Genomic DNA, 7,455 nt, shown 5'->3' with positions numbered 1-7,455 from the left:
GACTGCCTTGTGGAGAGATACGATTAGTTGGGAGTAGCTCAAAAGTGAGCCCATTGGGCTATTTCTCGTTCCAGCCAGTGCACCACGACTGGTATATCAAAGGCCGTGGTATGCACTACCCTGTCTGTGGGATGGTGCATATAAAAGATCCCTTGCTGCTAATCGAAAAGAGTAGCCTGTGAAATGGCGGCAGCGGGTTTCCTTTCTCAATACCTGTGTGGTCCTTAACCATATGTCTGACGTCATATAACCATAAATAAAATGTATTGAGTGCGTCGTTAAATAAAACATTTCTTTCCAAAACTAATTCAATGACCCTAAAACCAAGTAATAAACAAAAGTTTTGTCATATGTGATTGCAAGTATTGAATATATTGCTTGTTCTGTGTTTTGGCAGCCATTTTGAATATTTCACAAAGACCAATTGTAGGTACCAAACTGCAAAGTTCACTACCAGACGTTTTCTTTGGGCGACCATTTTGGATTCAAATTATTCAAATGATTGTGCTATGCCCTCGTCAGCAATACACGAAATATATTACTACTAAGGCTTTGCATTAACTGGCTATTGCAGGGGCGTGCGCAGGAAATTTTGCAGGGGGTCTGTGGGGCCCTCCCCCCGAACATTTTGAAAAATTGACCCCTTGTAGGGTTATTCTGACGTGTTTTCTGCTGGCTAGCCGAGCTGCTTTCTGAAATAAAAAATAAATCGCCTTCGATCCCCCCCCCCCCCACCCTGCACATGCACCTGTATTTGGAAGGGGCGGGGCGGACCTAGTGGTAAAACGCTCGCCTGATGCGCGGTTGGTCTAGGATCGAACCCCGTCAGTGGACCCATTGGGCTATTTCTCGTTCTAGCCAGTGCACCACGACTGGTATATCAAAGGGTGTGGTATATGCTGTCATGTGTGTTGGAAAGTGCATAAAAAAGATCACATGCTGCATTCGGAAAAATATAGCGGGTTTCCCCTGATAACTACTTGTCAGAATTACCAAATATTTACATCCAATAGCCGATGATTAATGTGCTTTAACTGGCTTTAACTGGCTATAGGCGGACAACAAATAGACAACATACTCGTGATTCGCCGATTGATACAGCTTTTACTTAACTGCTTACATAATAGTACATATAAAATTACTAAAAGAAAAACACACCAAAATATCTCAATCAAAAAACAGACTTGCAACAACACACTTCTTACATAGACTTTAACAATGACCTCACTAAACACTATAATATACACAATTAAAAATAAATATAATATAAAACAAGAGAATGCTTACAAAACAAGCTAATTTACAATAATTATTTTATGTATAATAAAAAAAAAACCCCAAAAATTTAGTGGCCTGCCAATTACTGATGTCTTCATAAAACGCATATGCAATTTTCTAAACAATTTCTTGCAGTGAAATCAAACAGGTTTCTTCATCTCTCAAAAACTAACCCATTTCAACATCTTCAATGGCCGATTCTTGCCAATAATTGACAACTATTAGAAAAATAGCTTAATACAAATCGACATTTGTGAATTATATATTATAGCAATAATAGATCACAAGAATATAGATCGGAAAATGTTTTTTTTTTTTTTTTTTTTTTTCGTGGGTTTTTTTTTTTTTTTTTTTTAAATTATTTTTAAAGTTCAACCAGAAACATTTTTTTTAACTGATTAAAATATGCATATACAACACGGGTTAATGTTTCTATACGATAGTAAGCGTTGTTCAACAAGTCCTTTTGGATTTTGCATAGACCTGGAAAGAATGCACACACTGGCAAGCATCGAATGGCCTAGCGCGCGTTTCATCGATTAGCCAGTAAAGAAAATTTGCAGGGCGTCGCTTTTTCAAGTACATGCTGTATAGTTGGTGAGCCTGTAAAAAAAAAAAAAAAAAATTAAGTATCTGTACACACACACACACACACACACACACACACACACACACACTGTATATAACAGTTGAGCATATTGTGATAACAGCATAAAACTTGGGAGATATATAGACTCATATATATAAAGACCCTTTTCCGATATTGGGTCATATGAAAGCATATACATGTGCGCAAGCGCAGTGATGTTGAATTGACCTAGGGTCCGTGTCAACCGGCTGAGGACATTAAAGCCTATGTTTTTTTTTTTTTTATTGAGAATAGAGGGCGTCTTTAAATAATCCATATGCAGGAATATACTGAAAGATTAAATTAATATCAAACTTTCAAAATATTCCAGCACTAAAATACTATTTAAAGACACCCTCAATGACCCCCCCCCCCCCCCCCCCCCCACAATATATTGGCTTTAATGTCAATAGCCTGTTGACACAGATCACAGGTCAATTCAAATTCTCCGCGCATGCGCACACGTATACGATTTCAGGTGACTCAACATCTGAAAGTTATCTTTATATATTAGTCTATATATGACAAGTTTTATGCTTTTATGACAAAATGCACAATTGTTACAATATTTGAAGTTATGTGTTGGGGCCCACTAAAATATTTGAACTGCGTTAATTTTTACAACAAAAACATACTGTGTCACGTGATCTGATATTCCTAAAATTATGACCACTTTTGGCCAGCACACAAAGCCTTATAATAAACTAGATATAAAAAGCTTTCAAATGAACTACGATGTAACTACATGAGGTTTGGGATCAGTTTTCAGAAAGAAAAAAAGAGAAATGTTAGAAAACATTTATCTAAAAAATAAAATGTTCATGATTATTGCATTTAAAAGGTTATTTACCATAATTTTAAAACCTTTGCTGATTATAAAAAGGAAAACATTAAGATATATAGCTATTTATTTGAAAAAGTAGATTTTTTAAAATAAAAATATACCGGAGTCATGTGACGTCATATTTGACCACCACTTCAGGGCCTACCAGTGTTCGAGATTAACGGTATCCCGATATCCCGGAGATACCAGATTTTAATTTTGGATACCAGACTTCAAGAACCCAATATTCCCCTGGGATACAACAAAATGTTGGGGTTTTGGGTTTTTTTTTTAATCCTGAGTTTTATTTTTCGTTGAAACAATAAAGTCATCATTTACTGGCGCAGTTAAGTAACAGTATTATCGAACTCGTACCCAGTCTAATGCTATGTCATAACAATATTTTCCCCAACTTGTACCCAGTCTAATGCTACAGTGGCGCAGCAATAGACTGGGAACCGCTAAGTTGATGTTTTTGTAAATTATTTCCTCCCTTATTTATACAGGTAGGTTTATCATTAGTAATGTCGAGAAGACTTATAGATTACTGCTAAATACTAATTTATGTCAGTATTACGCAAAATTGGATGAAGGAAATCTGTTTGCCGATTCTGTCTGATTGTAAGAATTCTGCGATTTCGATTGCGATGTCAGCATAGCAATAGGCAAGGAACGAGAACAGTGTCGTCCAAGTTTGTTACGATGTTATTTATGAATTTCATTTAAGTGAGACACATGTAGTATATTCCCAGGTGGGATACCAGATTTTGAAATGTTAGTATCCATCTGGGATACTGCTCCAAATTTTTAATCTCGAACACTGGTGAGTAACTCGATGATACATGTATGCCTACCTTATCGTAACCTAGGCACTGGAGCTCCTTTCCAGTAACTGGTCCAATTCCTGGCACGCGCATAATAGATTTGTGTCCCATTGGTTCACTGACGAAATCGTTATATTTGCAGGTTCGTCTCGCCATTTTGATAATCTGTATATAAAATTATTTGAATTATTGAATGAATGAACCAACGAACCAACGAACCAACGAACGAATATACTTAATAATAATAATAATTAAAAAAATAATAATAATAAATTAAATTAATAATAATAATAATAAACATTTTGTGAAATGTTGGACGGGTTTGGAGATGTGCTCTGGAATCAGTGAAATTGGTCTTTCTGATTATTTCTTTTCACAGTATCAGACTACAATATTAAAAAATGCCAACTCGAGAACCTCATAGTAAAAGGCACTACGAGAACACTAGATTGATATATGCGTACGTTTCGTTAAATCTTGAACGGTTTTGGGCTTGTTTTCCAGGCTCTTTGTTTTTATAACAATTTTTTTTTTTTTATCGAAAATGAAGATTCCCCAATAGCTAAATGCACTAGTTACTAGACCACTAGATTGACATATGTACAACGTTTCGTAAAGTCAGTTTGTACAGGTTTGGAGTTGTGCTCCAGAAACGACAAATTTGATCATTCTGGCTATTTGTTTTCATAGCATCAGACAAAACATCAATATTTGCACTAGTAACGGGTAAAACCACCGCGGTTCGCCAAACACATATGAATCCGACGTGACATGCTTCTGATTTTAAACGTCTCATAACATTTTGGGGCATCCTCTTGGAGAGCGGCGCCTAATTCAGCCACGTTGGTTGGCTGACGTTAACGTTCTCGGAGACATCGTCTGATGATGTCCCACATGTACTCAATGGCTGAAAAGTCTGGGTTTGGGGCTGGCCACGGTAGTGTGGTGATGTTTTATTGCTGCCGATACGCAATGACCAGTAGTACCCAGTGAGCACGGTTGTTGTCCTGAAAAACAAAATGGCGTCCAGCCTGACGTGCGAAGGGCACAACGATTGGTGCAAGGATGTTGTCAGTGACCCTCTTATGAACAATATGTAGCTGGGTTCTGGTAGTCATGGTGATGCCACCCCACACCATAATGGACCCTCCTCCAAATTGATCATGAGGACGAACGTTGACGTTGGCGTGGCGTTCATTGGGATGTCGCCAGACACGCTGTCGTCGATCACGGAAGTCTGGTGTGAATCTGGACTCGTCTGAAAACATTACCCGAGCCCAACGTCTACGATGTGTCCAACATTGACGTCTGGCAGCAATGTGTCTCACAGTCAAATATGGGGTAACGTAGGGTCGACATACGTTGATGTTACTTCTGTGCAGTCTGTTACGAATAGTCTGACCAGACACTGTAACGCCAGTTGTAATACGGAGTTCTCTTGCGATTTTATTGGCTGATTGACCTCGGACTTCTCAACGTGTAAGTCCTAATGAAGCGGTCCTGAACCGGAGTTGTGACCCTTGGCCGTCCTGAACGAGTATGATCATCTACATTTCTGGTTTGTCAATATCGGGCCCGTAATCAGCTAATGACTGATTGTGACACATTAAGTCTACGGGCCAAAATTCGCTGGATGATGCCAACTTGGAGCATGCCTACAGCCCTGAGACGTTCTTGATGTTGGAGACAGCGCATTGTTGAAAAGTTACACAATGTTGTAAAGAATGTGACAGCAAGGTTATGAGTTAGTTTTCCAGTAACAAACAAGAAATACTACTGCCACAGTGTGCCCACAACGTACACACAAACTAAGTGTTCAATTTCAAATCACACCCTTCGCACGTGTAACGTCACGTACTTCGTGATCAAAACAATCGGTGCGGTTTTTTATGCTCTTTAAGTGGGAACATTAACACACATTATGCACTTAGGCCTATTTGAGTTTTATATCGCATTTCATTCTACATGTATAATTATTGATATTTGAAATGGAATATCCCTACTTATTTTTAACAGTATACAATATCAAACCGTTCGACATTTATAGTCCGTCTCATCCTATAAATATGTTGGGTTTTTTTTGCTAATAATTTCATTTGGTTTGACGTAAGAAAAACAGTAAAAGTGTTTCGGAAAAAACCCACAAAAAAAACCCCCAAACAATTATTGTGTACAATTTTGAAAACAATCTGCTCAAAAATAAATAACATGTAGTAAATTATATAGTATAAAAAAGGCGTTCCCCATGGGAAGGACGACTATAATATTGGTGGCGTATTCGATATTTGATCATTTTCTTTTTATTGAATAGGGACTATACTCAGTCATAAGCGTACGAGATTGGGGCGGGAGACAAAATCCTCAAATTCGAGCAAAAACAATAGAAACATTCGGGCAAAATGAGCTGGCCTGAACACTTTTCACCATGTATTTCCATCATTCTATCCACAATATTAGGTGTAATCCATGTAAAATTCTCTCTCTCTCCCCCCCCCCCCCCCCCCCCCGATAAAAATCGGCAATTTTGTTTTATTGAAACTTTAAAGAAAATTCTAACCTTAACCGTTTAAGGAGTTTTAAACTATTAACTACTCAGTTGCCCCCCCCCCCCCCCCCCCCCCCCCCCCCCCAACAAAAAAAATCCTAGTTACGGTCCTGATATAGCTGTCTGGCAGTAGGCCTAATGCTAATATGATTAAACGTTGTAATCCAGATTCTGGCAAGTTTGATTAATTTGGGCAAAATTTGGCCTGCCCCCTTACAAAAATGGGAGCCCGTACGCCTATGAATATATTTAAGTGATATCAAGTGGTATTTAGGACAGAAATCTGGTTGATTGTTTATTGGTACCAAAACAATTAAGACAAATGTAATTTCGCCAAATAAAAATAACAATAACAATGTTTAAAAACTTACCTTGAATATGTCCGCCCTTTGTTATTTTCTTGGGTGACGTCATTTGTTAGCAACCGTCAACCCATAGGCATTTGTTAATGACGTCACCAGGCTTGATTTCACGGAAATCGCCGAGTCTCGAATACTCGGCCAAAAATATCTTTTTCCAGTTATTCGGTAAATATATGCCATGTGGCGGAAGTATGTTTTCTTTCTCAAACTCTAGACCAAATAACTTTGACACAGAACTAAACCCTTCCTTTAATTTTCTGATAGGTTCCAATAATTATTCATTACACTGGCGTAGGTAGCCGCAGCGATGGTTTATATATATATATATATATATATATATATATATATATATATATATATATATATATATATATATTAATATATCTGTGCCCACATCCCTTTTTGGCACCTTCCTGCGCCACTGTTTATCAGGCTATGAATCAGTCAGGCCATTTTACGATATTGGCAAGAAAACCAGGCTGCGATGTTTCTAAGGGAAGGGGATGGGGTTCGGTTCATGGTCAAATCCTTTAAAAAAAAAAAAAATTATACTTCTGTGTACACATGGAAGAAGAAAACAACAGATTTCGTTAACCGTTTCCGATATATCCTCTATAATGGCATGATTTTAATGGTATGACAGTTTGTTGGAATTTCCAATATTTAAGGGTAGTGAAAACATAATTCCACATAACTCTCTCAAGTGCATCCACTGATGCAATAGCTACGGCAACTACGTCTGTATCTGTAGCAGATAGCATGATCCATACGTAGCTTTGCTGATATTCATTGAATATGGAGGGGCATCTTGAAGCCCAAAATGTCCCAATTGGGACATCTTTGGCCGGTGCTCTAATTAAACATTCCCAGTCTGGAGCTCCACGCGGTAAGACGTGTTTGTTTCGCTTGCGCACACTGCACGTGCTTTCGTGTGCTCGACTTGGGGGTCCTTCATTTCGTTGTTTTTGTCAGCGAAATGAAGTTTTCTACTGGGA

The 7,455-nt window shown here is 38.1% G+C and overlaps 1 long non-coding RNA gene across 1 annotated transcript; it reads right to left on the bottom strand.

The window, feature by feature from the left end:
- Nucleotides 1-1,084: 1,084 nt before the first annotated feature.
- LOC121379936 lies at nucleotides 1,085-6,571 on the bottom strand. Its single transcript, XR_005958863.1, has 3 exons — nucleotides 6,470-6,571; nucleotides 3,584-3,718; nucleotides 1,085-1,881 (listed from the first exon to the last, which is right to left on the bottom strand). It is a non-coding gene; the product is annotated as an uncharacterized LOC121379936 (long non-coding RNA).
- Nucleotides 6,572-7,455: the final 884 nt, after the last annotated feature.

This window comes from Gigantopelta aegis, chromosome 8 (assembly GCF_016097555.1).
Source record: "Gigantopelta aegis isolate Gae_Host chromosome 8, Gae_host_genome, whole genome shotgun sequence".
In the NCBI taxonomy this organism is placed as follows: Eukaryota; Metazoa; Mollusca; class Gastropoda; order Neomphalida; family Peltospiridae; genus Gigantopelta; species Gigantopelta aegis.
The sequence above is the reverse complement of the archived record's forward strand: the minus strand, read 5'-3'. Positions and strand labels throughout refer to the sequence as shown.